Source organism: Hyperolius riggenbachi, chromosome 8 (genome assembly GCF_040937935.1).
Source record: "Hyperolius riggenbachi isolate aHypRig1 chromosome 8, aHypRig1.pri, whole genome shotgun sequence".
Classification (NCBI taxonomy): Eukaryota; Metazoa; Chordata; class Amphibia; order Anura; family Hyperoliidae; genus Hyperolius; species Hyperolius riggenbachi.
In genome coordinates this window covers 143,049,881-143,066,266 of record NC_090653.1, presented here as the reverse complement: position 1 = coordinate 143,066,266, position 16,386 = coordinate 143,049,881, and positions in this window count along the sequence as shown.

Genomic DNA, 16,386 nt, shown 5'->3' with positions numbered 1-16,386 from the left:
CCCAGTATAGCCGGTATAGTGCCCCAGTATAGCCGGTATAGTGCCCCAGTATAGTGCCCCAGTATAGCCAGTATAGTGCCCCAGTATAGCCAGAATAGTGCCCCAGTATAGCGCCCGCCCCATTATAGCCACTATAGTGCCCCAGTATAGCGCCCCAGTATAGCCAGTACAGTGCCCCAGTATAGCCAGTATAGCGCGCCAGTATAGTGCCCCAGTATAGCTAGTATAGTGCCCCAGTATAGCTAGTATAGTGCCCTAGTATAGCCAGTATAGTTCCCCAGTATGGGTAGGTGGTACCCCAGTATAGCCAGTATAGTGCCCCAGTATAGCCGGTATAGTGCCCCAGTATAGCCGGTATAGTGCCCCAGTATAGTGCCCCAGTATAGCCAGTATAGTGCCCCAGCATAGCCAGAATAGTGCCCCAGTATATCCCCCCAGTATAGCCAGTATAGTGCCCCAGTATAGCGCCCCAGTACAGCCAGTACAGTGCCCCAGTATAGCCAGTATAGCGCGCCAGTATAGTGCCCCAGTATAGCTAGTATAGTGCCCCAGTATAGCTAGTATAGTGCCCTAGTATAGCCAGTATAGTTCCCCAGTATGGGTAGGTGGTGCCCCAGTATAGCCAGTATAGTGCCCCAGTATAGCCGGTATAGTGCCCCAGTATAGCCGGTATAGTGCCCCAGTATAGTGCCCCAGTATAGCCAGTATAGTGCCCCAGTATAGCCAGAATAGTGCCCCAGTATAACGCCCCAGTATAGCCAGTATAGTGCCCCAGTATAGCTAGTATAGTGCCCTAGTATAGCCAGTATAGTTCCCCAGTATGGGTAGGTGGTGCCCCAGTATAGCCAGTATAGTGCCCCAGTATAGCCGGTATAGTGCCCCAGTATAGCCGGTATAGTGCCCCAGTATAGTGCCCCAGTATAGCCAGTATAGTGCCCCAGTATAGCCAGAATAGTGCCCCAGTATAGCACCCCAGTATAGCCAGTATAGTGCCCCAGTATAGTCAGTATAGTGCCCCAGGATAGCCAGAATAGTGCCCCAGTATAGCGCCCCAGTATAGCCAGTATAGTGCCCCAGTATAGCCAGTATAGTGCCCCAGTATAGCGCCCCAGTATATCCAGTATAGTGCCCCAGTATAGCCAGTATAGTGCCCCGGTATAGCCAGTATGGTGCCCCCCGTTCGTCCCCGCCGCTGTTGTTACCTTAACAGCGGCCGCTCTCCCCTCTCCGGCGCCTGTACTTTTCAGCAGCATCTCCCGGCTACTGTGTGTGATGCGGCAGGAAGCAGGGCAGCGGCTTCCTGTAACGGCGATGTGTATCGCCGTTACTATGGGAACCGAGCCATGCTTCCTGCCGCATCATCACACACAGCAGCCAGGAGATGCTGCTAGAAAGTACAGGCGTCGGAGAGGGGAGAGCGGCCGCTGCTAAGGTATTAAAAGCGGCGGCCGCTGGGGGAGGGGGACCATTCAGCAGGTTAATGCCTGGGGGGGGGCCCAAGGCTGCGGGCCCGGGGCCCAGCCCGGGCCCATGACGGAAGTCACAGTTGTACCCCCTGATGGCGGGCCTGGGTACAGGAAGAAGTCTGCATCCTTCAAGAAAAACATGATTTTCATGCAGGACAATGCTCCATCACACGCGTCCAAGTACTCCACAGCGTGGCTGGCAAGAAAGGGTATAAAAGAAGAAAAACTAATGACATGGCCTCCTTGTTCACCTGATCTGAACCCCATTGAGAACCTGTGGTCCATCATAAAATGTGAGATTTACAAGGAGGGAAAACAGTACACCTTTCTGAACAGTGTCTGGGAGGCTGTGGTTGCTGCTGCACGCAATGTTGATGGTGAACAGATCAAAACACTGAGAGAATCCATGGATGGCAGGCTTTTGAGTGTCCTTGCAAAGAAAGGTGGCTATATTGGTCACTGATTTGTTTTTGTTTTGTTTTTGAATTTCAGAAATGTATATTTCTGAATGTTGAGATGTTTTATTGGTTTCACTGGTAAAAATAAATAATTGTAATGGGTATATATTTGTTTTTTGTTAGTTGCCTAATCATTATGCACAATAATAGTCACCTGGGAGTGCATTGAGGGAGTGCAGAATTATTAGGCAAGTTGTATTTTTGAGGAATAATTTTATTACTGAACAACAACCATGTTCTCAACGAACCCAAAAAACTCATTAATATCAAAGCTGAATATTTTTGAAAGTAGTTTTTAGTTTGTTTTTAGTTTTAGCTATTTTAGGGGGATATCTGTGTGTGCAGGTGACTATTACTGTACATAATTATTAGGCAACTTAACAAAAAACAAATATATACCCATTTCAATTATTTATTTATACCAGTGAAACCAATATAACATCTCAACATTCATAAATATACATTTCTGACATTCAAAAACAAAACAAAAACAAATCAGTGACCAATATATCCACCTTTCTTTGCAAGGACACTCAAAACCCTGCCATCCATGGATTCTATCAGTGTTTTGATCTGTTCACCACCAACATTACGTGCAGCAGCAACCACTAGAGTGGGGCCGAACCTCCGATTTTAGGTTCGCGAACTTCCGCGGAAGGTTCGGTTCGCGTTAAAGTTCGCGAACCGCAATAGACTTCAATGGGGATGCGAACTTTGAAAAAAAAAATTTATGCTGGCCACAAAAGTGATGGAAAAGATGTTTCAAGGGGTCTAACACCTGGAGGGGGGCATGGCGGAGTGGGATAAACGCCAAAAGTCCCCGGGAAAAATCTGGATTTGACGCAAAGCAGCGTTTTAATGGCAGAAATCATATTGAATGCTAAATGACAGGCCTAAAGTGCTTTAAAACATCTTGCATGTGTATACATCAATCAGGTAGTGTAATTAAGGTATTGCTTCACACTGACACACCAAACTGTTCACTGAACAGAACAGGTATGCAGTGGCGGGTTCACTGAACAGAACAGGTATGCAGTGGCGGGTTCACTGAACAGAACAGGTATACAGTGGCGGGCTCACTGAACAGAACAGGTATACAGGGGCGGGTTCACTGAACAGAACAGGTATGCAGTGGCGGATTCACTGAACAGAACAGGTATACAGTGGCGGGTTCACTGAACAGAACAGGTATACAGTGGCGGGTTCACTGAACAGAACAGGTATACAGTGGCGGGTTCACTGAACAGAACAGGTATGCAGTGGCGGGTTCACTGAACAGTACAGGTATGCAGTGGCAGGTTCACTGAACAGGTATGCAGTGGTGGGTTCACAGAACAGGTTTGCAGTGGTGGGTTCACAGAACAGGTATGCAGTGGTGGGTTCACTGAACAGGTATGCAGTGGTGGGTTCACAGAACAGGTATGCAGTGGTGGGTTCACAGAACAGGTATGCAGTGGTGGGTTCACAGAACAGGTATGCAGTGGTGGGTTCACAGAACAGGTATGCAGTGGTGGGTTCACAGAATAGGTAGGCAGTGGTGGGTTCACAGAACAGGTATGCAGTGGTGGGTTCACAGAACAGGTATGCAGTGGTGGGTTCACAGAACAGGTATGCAGTCAGGGACAAGCTAAGCCTAACTAATCTTTCCCTATGAGAGACAGTGCAGCAGCTCGCCCTACTCTCACTAATGCAGGCAGGCAGTGGCACACGAGTGACCGTAATGGCCGCCGCTGCGTGCCTTATATAAGGGGGGTGGCGCTCCAGGGGCTAGTGTAGCCTAATTGGCTACACTGGGCCTGCTGACTGTGATGTAGAGGGTCAAAGTTGACCCTCATGGTGCATTATGGGGCGAACCGAACTTCCGCAAAAGTTCGCCTGCGGGATGCGAACGCGAACCACGGAAGTTCGCATGGAACCGTTCGCATGCGAACCGTTCGGCCCAACTCTAGCAACCACAGCCTCCCAGACACTGTTCAGAGAGGTGTACTGTTTTCCCTCCTTGTAAATCTCACATTTTATGATGGACCACAGGTTCTCAATGGGGTTCAGATCAGGTGAACAAGGAGGCCATGTCATTAGTTTTTCTTCTTTTATACCCTTTCTTGCCAGCCACGCTGTGGAGTACTTGGACCCGTGTGATGGAGCATTGTCCTGCATGAAAATCATGTTTTTCTTGAAGGATGCAGACTCCTTCCTGTACCACTGCTTGAAGAATGTGTCTTCCAGAAACTGGCAGTAGGACTGGGAGTTGAGCTTGACTCCACCCTCAACCCGAAAAGGCCCCACAAGCTCATCTTTGATGATACCAGCCCAAACCAGTACTCCACCTCCACCTTGCTGGCGTCTGAGTCGGACTGGAGCTCTCTGCCCTTTACCAATCCAGCCACGGGCCCATCCATCTGGCCCATCAAGACTCACTCTCATTTCATCAGTCCATAAAACCTTAGAAAAATCAGTCTTGAGATATTTCTTGGCCCAGTCTTGACGTTTCAGCTTGTGTGTCTTGTTCAGTGGTGGTCGTCTTTCAGCCTTTCTTACCTTGGCCATGTCTCTGAGTATTGCACACCTTGTGGTTTTGGGCATTCCAGTGATGTTGCAGCTCTGAAATATGGCCAAACTGGTGGCAAGTGGCATCTTGGCAGCTGCACGCTTGACTTTTCTCAGTTCATGGGCAGTTATTTTGCACCTTGGTTTTTCCACACGCTTCTTGCGACCCTGTTGACTATTTTAAATGAAACGCTTGATTAATTCGATGATCACGCTTCAGAAGCTTTGCAATTTTAAGAGTGCTGCATCCCTTTGCAAGATATCTCACTATTTTTGACTTTTCTGAGCCTGTCAAGTCCTTCTTTTGACCCATTTTGCCAAAGGAAAGGAAGTTGCCTTATAATTATGCACACCTGATATAGGGTGTTGATGTCATTAGACCACACCCATCTCATTACAGAGATGCACATCACCTAATATGCTTAATTGGTAGTAGGCTTTCGAGCTTATAGAGCTTGGAGTAAGACAACATGCATAAAGAGGATGATGTGGTCAAAATACTCATTTGCCTAATAATTCTGCACTCCCTGTAATTTGAATGCAAATTGATGCACATGGATGCAGGGAATAATTAGTAGGGAATAATTTGTGCACATATTATTTATACTGAAGCTAACGTCCTCCTTTGCTGTACCTGTTTTGAATGCATGTTGTGTATTTTAGTCCACAATTGTGGAGCTCGGCACATCTATTGCAAGTAGTCAATTCGGGTGCAGCCTCTGTTTGGAAGCGCTGCCAATGTCTCCTGCTATTTACAAGGACTAGCTCAAGTGCCTGAAACGCTTAAGATGACTTACTAAAGATTGATTGCTTTGCTGAGGTAATGAACATGTAACGAAGATAACTGATGCACACACCTGTATATACACAATACAATAATACAATAACATTTGTAAAGCGCTTTTCTCCCATAGGACTCAAAGCGCATAGTTGTGTCTCAGATCAATACAGGATTGCAGGCTGGGTTGTGTTACAGAGGAGATAGTCAGGAGTTCATGAATGCCAGACTGAAGAGGTGAGTTTTCAGTTTAGACTTACTGTAAATGCTTCCAGGGATGGAGCTGTCCTGATTGGGTGTGGCAGAGAGTTCCAAAGTGTAGGGGCAGCATGACAAAAGGCTCTGTCTCCAAAGGTTTTGAGGTGGACTCTGGGGGTGACCAAGGTGTTACGTCCTTTTGATCTAAGATTGTGGGGGGTGTAATGCAGTTGCAACAAATCCTTCAGGTATCCAGGGCCCAGATTGTGCAAGGATTTGAATGTCAGTAAGCCAATCTTAAACAAAATTCTTCATTTTATCGGTAGCCAGTGGAGTGAACACAGGGTTGGTGTTATGTGGCAATGGCGGTGTTGGCTCGTTAACAGCCTTGCGGCGGCATTCTGTACTAATTGCAGGCGGCGTAAGTCTTTCCTATGAAGGCCTGTGTGGAGGACATTGCAGTAGTCCGACCTATATCTGTATACCAGGCGCATCCCCTCTCTAGATAAAGCGGCGTGACTGCAGCGATACCGGTGGAGTCGTCTGCTGGGGGGGGGGGGGGGGTGCTCTCTCCCCCTGTCGCACACCTCGTGGCTGCCATACCTTCTCGGGTGAAGTAAACTGCTTATTGCTGGATGCACTATTTCCCCCAGCATCACAGTCACTGTTTTTTTTACAAACTCTGCTTCCCCACGCCATTGTATGTTTCTCCAGATGTGATTCATGTCTGGTCTATATAGTCACAGGTTTATGATTCATCCTTTTTCATTTTTTTTTTTTTTCACTGATAACCACCTATGCTTAAATTTTTGTAAATGTACAGACATTGCACATTACATAAGCAGGATCTGAACCCGGGTTCAATCACTGGGGAAGCTCTATTGTGAGCACCTCAGGCGATAGTCTAGCCTATTGATATTTTCATGGGTGGTTCCATAATACAATATTATTTTATGCTATTGATGTATATATTGCATGAGATGTGTGACATTGCTTTTTTTTAAATGGTTTTATTTCTTTATATAGTGTTATGATGGATGAATAAATTGTTTATACTTTTCTATATATATGTGTGGTGCTATTCTATTGACCATATTGTATCCTCTTGCTAACCTGTACAGGATCTTCTCAAAAAATTAGCATATTGTGATAAAGTTCATTATTTTCTGTAATGTACTGATAAACATTAGACTTTCATATATTTTAGATTCATTACACACAACTGAAGTAGTTCAAGCCTTTTATTGTTTTAATATTGATGATTTTGGCATACAGCTCATGAAAACCCAAAATTCCTATCTCAAAAAATTAGCATATTTCATCCGACCAATAAAAGAAAAGTGTTTTTAAAACAAAAAAAGTCAACCTTCAAATAATTATGTTCAGTTATGCACTCAATACTTGGTCGGGAATCCTTTTGCAGAAATGACTGCTTCAACGCGGCGTGGCATGGAGGCAATCAGCCTGTGGCACTGCTCAGGTGTTATGGAGGCCCAGGATGCTTCGATAGCAGCCTTAAGCTCATCCAGAGTGTTGGATCTTGCGTCTCTCAACTTTCTCTTCACAATATCCCACAGATTCTCTATGGGGTTCAGGTCAGGAGAGTTGGCAGGCCAATTGAGCACAGTAATACCATGTTCAGTAAACCATTTTCCAGTGGTTTTGGCACTGTGAGCAGGTGCCAGGTCGTGCTGACAAATGAAATCTTCATCTCCATAAAGCTTTTCAGCAGATGGAAGCCTGAACCCACTTTTGAACTAGAAACAGCGGCAGAGGCGCCTTACCTGGGCTACAGAGAAGCAGCACTGGACTGTCGCTCAGTGGTCCAAAGTACTTTTTTCGGATGAAAGCAACTTTTACATGTCATTCGGAAATCAAGGTGCCAGAGTCTGGAGGTAGACTGGGGAGAGGGAAATGCCAAAATGCCTGCAGTCCAGTGTCGAGTACCCACAGTCAGTGATGGTCTGGGGTGCCATGTCAGCTGCTGGTGTTGGTCCACTGTGTTTTATCAAGGGCAGGGTCAATGCAGCTAGCTATCAAGAGATTTTGGAACACTTCATGTTTCCATCTGCTGAAAAGCTTTATGGAGATGAAGGTTTCATTTTTTCAGCACAACCTGGCACTTGCTCACAGTGCAAAAAAACACTGGTAAATGGTTTACTGACCATGGTATTACTGTGCTCAATTGGCCTGCCAACTATCCTGACCTGAATCCCATAAAGAATCTGTGGGATATTGTGAAGAGAAAGTTGAGAGACGCAAGATCCAACACTCCGGATGAGCTTAAGGCTGCTATCGAAGCATCCTGGGCCTCCATACCACCTGAGCAGTGCCACAGGCTGATTGCCTCCATGCCACAAAGCATTGAAGCAGTCATTTCTGCAAAAGGATTCCCGACCAAGTATTGAGTGCATAACTGAACATAATTATTTGAAGGTTGACTTTTTTTTTTTTTTTTAAAAACACTTTTCTTTTACTGGTCGGATTAAATATGCTAATTTTTTGAGATAGGAATTTTGGGTTTTCATGAGCTGTATGCCAAAATCATCTATATTAAAACAAAAAAAGGCTTGAACTACTTCAGTTGTGTTTAATGAATCTAAAATATATGAAAGTCTAATGTTTATCAGTACATTACAGAAAATAATGAACTTTATCACAATATGCTAATTTTTTGAGAAGATCCTGTATCTCTGTTTTGCCAAATAAACTCCTTAAAGTTTGAAGATGTCCATCGGTTCTATCTCCTTTGCTGCTGCTGTGATGAGTGTCAAGTTATCACAGGTTCTGTGATATGGTGCAAAACAAAGGTGTGGTGTTGTTGCCCATAGCAACCAACAAATATTTATTACACTACTCAGAGAGGAATTGAGTCCTACCAGACAGCAACACATTGATTTTACAGAGGCGCTCACTTCTGCATCTAGACCCATTGAGTTATACTCCTGTTTGCCTGATGAAGCAGGACCACACCTGCGAAACGCGTTGCACTAAGTGGAGTTCAATAAACATTTTTGTATTGATATATTGTGACTCAATTGAGTTTTATATTTTTGAGGGAGGTAAGTCCACCTGAACATCCCCCTCTTTTAGATGGTTTTTAAACGTTTTTATTCTACTCTGGCGCCTCTGTACACAAAGCCTTGCTGAAACATTGATTTTCAATATCATTGAACAGGGAATGCCCAGATTTTTGCTTATATATTCTTGATTATATCACATATTCTTGAAAATTGATCAAACTGCAGTGTAGCACTGTTTAATGCAATGCAATAGTATGGTCCATTGATTGAGTACTGCTTCTGCCTCACAGTCAAACTATGGAAATTTTGCATCCTTCAGTCGACAAGTTTGACTGATTTTTGGTCCTGATCGAACAAAATTCAATCAATCTAAAATATTGGGCAATAGATTTCTGGCAGATTTTATCAGAGTGATCGAATCTGTTTTGAATTGATCAAGAAAATCAATAAGTGTATGGCCACCTTTTGGTAGTAGGTGACAGATAGTAGTAGGTGACAATAATTGATAGTTATTGAGTTACCAAGTAGTAGGGAGTGGTGGTCAAGTAGTGGGTGATGAAGAAGTAGAAAATGCCAAGTATCCCTAGTGATGGGAGTGGGCTAGATTGGCAATCTCTGGTGGCAGTGGATGATACAGAGTAGAGTACTTAAGTGCAGGATTTCTTCCATCACTTACTTTCCTGCTGACTATTCTCCTTCTACTCCTCATTGTAATCTCCTTTTGACTTTTTACTCCCATCCCCCTTTCTTGCCCCTGATCTATTCAACAACCTCTGTTGCTCATCTGTCCTATCTATTCAAACTCTGCTATACCCACTCGACATCTCTCTTACCAACCTACCATGTGCTCCCCCATTAACTCTTTGTGTCTATCTAGTTTGGGTTATCTTTTCCTCTCTGTTAATTCTTCCTCTGTTTTCTCTTTCACTCCACTTATTTGTCCTATTCACCCAAATTTAATGCCTCGCCCACCTGTCTAACCTTTTCAGATTCCTCCAGTCCAACTATTGCACGCCCACATTCTTTGCCACTTACCCACCCTAAGGTCCTCATTGTCTGTACGCCTTTACCATATCCTCAGGCTGACCTGCACTGAGCCTATTAAGCATGTTTGCTAGTATTTTTAAAAAGCATAAAATACTCAGTAATAACCTTTTCCCTGTTCTCATTATGTATGTGCTTGAGCAGACAGCTTTATTTTTACTTGTTGGCATCACTCACACTCCTGATTTAATTTAATTAATGAGATCGAGATGAGAATGGCAAATCCTTCCTAATATAGCACCTTAAAATTAAAAATGCATGCCTCTTACACAAGAGGAGAACGTTTGTCATTTCAAGAAACTGGATGTAAAAATATCAGTTTCTTTCGCAGTTGCATGAGTATTACTCACTCAACAAAGTGTGACCTACTTTCAAAAATGCACACTTAACAACTGCAAATGTACCTTCTCTGTACACAACACAACTGAAACAAAACACCACCACATTCTCTGAAGAACACCTGGGAAATTTTGTCAAATGCAAAAGGGACAATACTTGAGAGGATAGGAAAGGATATTTTTTGCTTTACCAGTACTAGTGAATTTCCACTCCTCCCATTGCTCCATCACGGCAGCTCCCCTCTTTGAATCCCTCCACTGGCTTCCTATCCAGTCCAAAATCAGATTCAAGATACTGTGTCTGACCTACAAATCTGTCCACAAAACCTGTCCAACCTACATTTCCGATCTTACTCAGAGGTACACACCTAGCCGCTCACTCCACTCCTCCAATGAACTTCCCCTAACCGCCCCCCCCCCGCATCACCCAGTCCCATGTACGCCTCCAGGACTTCTCAAGAGCTGCTCCAACACTATGGAACTCCCTACCTCCACTCATTAGGGCCGCCCCCTCCTTCAACATCTTCAAGAAGGCCCTCAAAACTCACCTTTTCACTCTGGCCTACCCCCCCCTCACAAGTTCTCTAAACCTGCAGCTGAACTCTGGTCCCCTACCTTTCGTGTCCCTACCTCTCCCTTTAGATTGTAAGCCTTTGGTCAGGGTCCTACACTTTATAGAGAATTTATGCGTGCATCAAACCAAGTAACACCTGACAAATCTGACTTTGTAAATTTGGCCTAATTGGCTACTCACGAGACATAGCTCATGCAAATATGCATTTGCTTTCGCATGCCAAAGTTTGCAGGGTTACAACCAATACCGCAAAGAGGTTGCCCTGCGGGAATTAGTTCATGCTACATTAGCATTGTCCAGGAGTGCCACGGGGAGGCTTCCCAATGCCCCCATACAGCCGGGGTGCCGCGGGGCCCCAAGCTCTCTCACTGCCTGGAAACCACAGCGGCATCCCGGAGGGGGAGGCTGGGAGGTGCAGGCGACCCCCCCAAGCATGGCCAGCACCGGGAAGAGCTGCCCGCACCTGCCTCCCAAAATTTAAAAACAGGCACTTACCTTCACGTCCATTGTGTTCTGCTACATGAGCACAACTTGGGAGTGAACACATGAGAAAGGAGTGAAGCATGGGCCACTCCAAGCTTTGGAGCTCAGAGCTGGCTTTCACACAACGCTCAAAGAGGGGGGAGGGGGGCAGGCGCAGACAGCCTGCACTAGGGCTTTCATCTCCTAGAACAAGCCATCCACCACCCGCCTCCAAAGGGGGATAGAAATGAAACACTACACTTTATAGAGAATTTATGTGTGCATCAAACCAAGTAACACCTGACAAATCTGGCTTTGCAAATTTGGCCTAATTGGCTACTCACAAGACATAGCTCCTGCAAATATGCATTTGCTTTCGCATGCCAAAGTTTGCAGGGTTAACACCAATACCGCAAACCCGCTTCATCAGGTAATAAATGGTAGGAGTACATAATAGCAGTATGTCAGGGTTACACCTGGCGCGTCAGCGCACTAAGGCGCCAGGTGTAACCCTGACATACTGCTGTCGTGTACTCCCTACCATTTATTGCCTGATGACCCCGCCTCAATACAGAACAATTGATATGAAGCACTAACGCCTGCCAAGGACAATGTTTTAGAGAAGTGTAAGCAGGGGAATTAAACAGTTTGTAAATTGTTACAACTATTCAAAGCACATATACAGGTGATTATCTTTACCAGCATAGCACCAATGTACAGCTAATACAGCAGTTGGAGGCCCCTGGTGGAAGCCTTTTGTAGAGGTGGCCAAGTGTGGTTGGAGCTCCTGCATCACTTAATGCTATGCCACTATAGGCGGGGAAACAACAAGGAGAAAAGCAGCACTCCAACAATGCATAATCAATGTATATATATATATATATATATATATATATATATATATATATATATCCTAATAAAACCTAAGTCTCTCTGCTTCCCATGTCCCTTTGTGTGTGTTTTTTCGCTCTGTGCAGGGATGCAGAGACACTGACGCACGGCTTGCAGCGAAGGGCGGGGCCAGAAGGGGCGGGCGTGTGTGCGCGCGCAGTGGTGGGCGCATGCGCGCTGATATGCGGCGGTGACAAACCTAGATCCCATTTTTAAACGGACTAAGGTCGCCTAGTATATATATAAAATCGGATGTTTGTGTGTGTGTGTATGGTGTGTGTGAGTGTGTGTGTCTCAAGGCGATCACTCGAGAATGCCCTGAGCGATTTAATCGAAACTTGATATACAGATCTCTTACTACCTGGGAAGATTTTTTCTGGGGGTCCCCCCACCCTGCACGCCTGGGTGGAACAAAACAACCAGTCCGATTTCACGCATTCATGTCAATGGAAAAATGTAGAAGGCTGCCATTCTCACAGTAATAAAGCCAGAGTCCCCAAACTTGGCAAAGTTGGTCACTTCTTGACCGAGGCTAAGAATTCAGCAAAGGTAGGCTGAGCATAAATAGCCAATCACATTTCACCAATTCATTTTAAATGGGAAAATGTAAACGACAGCCATTCTTAGACTGTTAATCGCAGAGCTCTCAAACTTGGCACAGTTGGTCACTGGGTGACTGGGATTAATATTCAGGTAAGTGGGTGGAGCCTACAACAGCAAAATTCACCTGTTGATTTTGAAGGGGAACATTTACGAAGCAGGTCATTTTGGCATGCGCTCTAACCCGCTTTGCACCTGACCTGGTCGCCGTAGACATAATGTTATTATGTCGCAGCAATGTAATTCGGGTGCTGGAAATCACTACCTGTGGGGTAAATTAACCCTTGTTGTTGCTTCTGACCTTGCATTCCAATACTCCGATGCTTACTCCTTCAAAGCTAGAATGAGAAAACATGGACTGGAGTTATATGGGATGCAACGCCAGAGGCGGCAAAAAGGGCGAGTTGACGCCCATCTGCTGCAGGTGTACAAAGCTTCTGTTGCATACAAAAATCGGAAAGAGCACGTAGAAGCACATCCCTTATCTCCCCCCATTCCATCTCTGTTGACCCTATCTCTACCCCCCCACCCCAGCATCATACACATATAGCTCCACCCCCTTTACCCCAGCATCCAAGAGCAGCTTACCTAATGCCCGCTTACCCCCCCTCCCCAGCATCCATATTGACACAGATCATTTTGCCACTGTTCAACTCCCTTCCACCTCACCAGGCTGGCATAGGCATGTTGCTCTCCCCATCTCCTCTTTCCCACCATCTTAGGGCTTGTTCACACTATCAGCGTTTGCTGATCTTTTTAAGCGCTGGTGATTTTGCAAATCACTCCAAAAGCGATTGTGTAATGATTTCCTATGACAGTGTTCACATTTAAGCGTTGTGATTTTTAAAAAATCGCAAACACGCTACCTGTACCATTTTCTGAGCGTCTTGGCTCAATGGCAGGTATAGGGAAATCGCAAAGCACTTGAAAAAGCAATTTGTATAGCGATTTCCCGAGCGCTTTGACGAATAAATGCATTGTATTTATTCATTTCCGAGTTAAAGAGTTCACTTCCTGACTGATGTCAGGAAGTGAAAAATCAATCGCACTGCAAAAGCGCTTAGAAAAGCACTATTGTAAGCCAAAATCGCTTTGAAAGTGCTTTCAAAACACCAGGCCTAAAGGTGGCCATACACCAGGCGACTTAGCGGCCAATGAAAATCAGTGCCGCCAAGTGCATGCCCGACCGACAATGCGACCAATTTCGGGGATGAAATTTGGTTGCATTCTCGATCGCGCATGCTGCAAGATGTTTCTCGATCGGGTGCAGGGCGGTATGGCTTGCAATTTCCCACGATCGACGAGCGTGATGAAACCCCTGATGCTGTCCCCCTAATGTAATTGCCCCCCATACATTAGGGAGGCAAGGCACAGCGTTGGGGCGGTGAGGCGGTGGATGCGGTGCACAAGGCCGATTCCAGATTGATTACCGTTAGAAATCACCTTTTGCTCCGGCACCAGCACCCCCTTAGAGGTGCACCTCACAGAATGTGAGCTGACTCGACTCTCCTCACAGCAAGCATTATAGGAGAAAGACTTTCTTAGGCATCTTCAAGTTCCAAGTTGTTTATTCAGTAAACAGATATACAGATACAGTTCGTTACATATTAGCAAAGCAGATTCTTCTGTTTAAGTCCGTTGCGTTACAAGCTCTTGACTAACATTCCTCCTGAATGTTAGTCAGTTATCTTCTTTCTATACTACGATACATCTAAACTAAGTATATACAGCATACAAGATAACTAACGAGACATAAATAAAGGAAAGTAATGAGGGGTCCAGTCAGTAGATAGAGAGCATGAAAGTAAGAGAGCCCTCCGTTGGCAAATCATGAACTTTAATACTGACCAGGAAAGAGTTAACTATCTGTGTCATCATCGGAACCATCTATAATTGGTTCAGATCCCTTGTGATGTCATGATACACACCTACTCAATTAATATTCTATGAGCCCCCTTGTCCCAGTTGCAGGAATGTTATATTTTGTAAATATGGCTTTTGTTGATTGTTCCTGTAGTCCATTTGTCTGGGGCAGTGTAGGCCTGTGGCCTTCCTTCAGGAACATGTTCTCAGTATCTGCTTGCATCATCTGCTTCAAGCAGACACTGAGATACTTCTGCTTGCACCACGAGAAACTCTATTTAAAGGTATACTCTGCGAACAAGCCTTTTACCTAAAACTCAGTCCAAATAACTGAGGCCTACTTAAATTATAACAATTACAGCTGGAAATTGATGGGGAATCGACCTGTGGTGTATGGGCAGCTGACAGATCTCTCTCTTATCGGATTCGATTAGAGAGTGATTTGTCTCTTGGTCAAATCTGCCCACACATCGCTAGATGTATGGGCACCTTAAAGAGACACTGAAGTGAAAAAAAAATTATGATATAATGAATTGGTTGTGTAGTACATATAATTAGCAGAACATTAGTAGCAAATAAAATATTCTCATATTTTTATTTTCAGTTATATAGTTTTTTTTTATAACATTGCATCATTCTCTATATGCAATTTACACACTACTCAGCATTCTAAATGAATTTACAGAGCAGGCTAGTGAACTTTTGACCTTTCCTCTGAAGAAGAAAAATCAATACAGTGACTGAGACTTGAGATAATAAGCCTCAGAAGACAGAGCTCTCTGCGACTTTGAAAGTCGTAGAGCTTAATGGCTCTTTTGCATAGATAACAACTGAAGTTTCTTAACTCTTCCTGTACTGGAAACAATATTAGACTCCTATCTCTGTTGCTAATGTTTTATTTCTTAGCTGTACTACACATACGAATCATTAAATCCTAATTTTTTTTCACTTCAGTGTCTCTTTATATGTTGATTTTTTATCTTCTCATTTGTAGTCAGTGTTCTTATCTCGGTGATCTCCCAGCAGCAGCGCTGAATCTGATAAGGGCAAAGGACATGTGAGTCTTCTGACAGGCAGCTGTGCCTGTGAGCCTGCTCTGAGCAGTGTATCTGCATTGTAAGCTGTGAATTATACAATGCTGATGCACAGCTGAGAACAGGCTTACAGTGCACAGTTGCCTGTCAGGAGAGTCACGTGTCCTTTGCTCTTATCAGCACTGCTGTGGGGAGATCACCGGGATAAGAACACAGGCCACCAACGAGTTAATAAAAAAATCAACATCTAGATGGGGGGGGGGGGGGGGGGGGGGGGGAGTCGGAGAGCAACATGCTGATGCCTGCCTGGTGGGGTGGAAGAGTTGATAAGTGGCAATATCAGAGCTGCTGCTGGGAGATCATTGAGATAAAAACATCAAGATAAGAACAATAACCTGTGACCACATGAGAAAAGAAAAAAAACAGTGTGGTTCTTGTCCTCTAGTTGTGATGAAAAGGAATGGGTGGAACTCACATTGTGGCAGCAGCCATCAGGCAGGCTACAGGAGAGATGTTTTGAGAAGCTTGCTGGTCAAAGGGGCAGGACGGATTGTTCACATGCATCCACTTCTTTTTCACTGGAGGATGAATAGCATGGCACACTGAAAAGTAGTTGGCGCTCCAGGCCATCGCCTGGAATGGATGTACCGAGAAACGGCCCTGGCAACCACTAATGGCATGCTCAGTAGGTCACCCTGCAGTGTTAGTGCATCTTGCATAAAGACTCTTTACTTAATAGGTACTGTCTTCAGGCAGGATTTGAGCCCTGGTCTCCTATATCAGAGGTAGTGCCCTTAGCCAGTACACTATCCAGCCACTACATAACATGTATTTGCATGCTGTGACTAAGACTATCGCCCCACTCAACTAACACCACCTTGCAGCTTTTTTTTTTTTGCAGCCTCTTTTATATTACTTTCAACCTCTTTTTGTTAGTAAAAAATGCTATTTGTAAAGTATTAGAGTGCTGTTCCTCTACTTGTCTCTCGTCATTTAGTCATTTTACAGTTGTCAACAAGGACCATTAATTAGACAGACTGCACTGATTTTATAATATGCACAGAGTCTTAGTGGGTAGCATTTATACAGTGTGATGGGTGCATTAGTGAA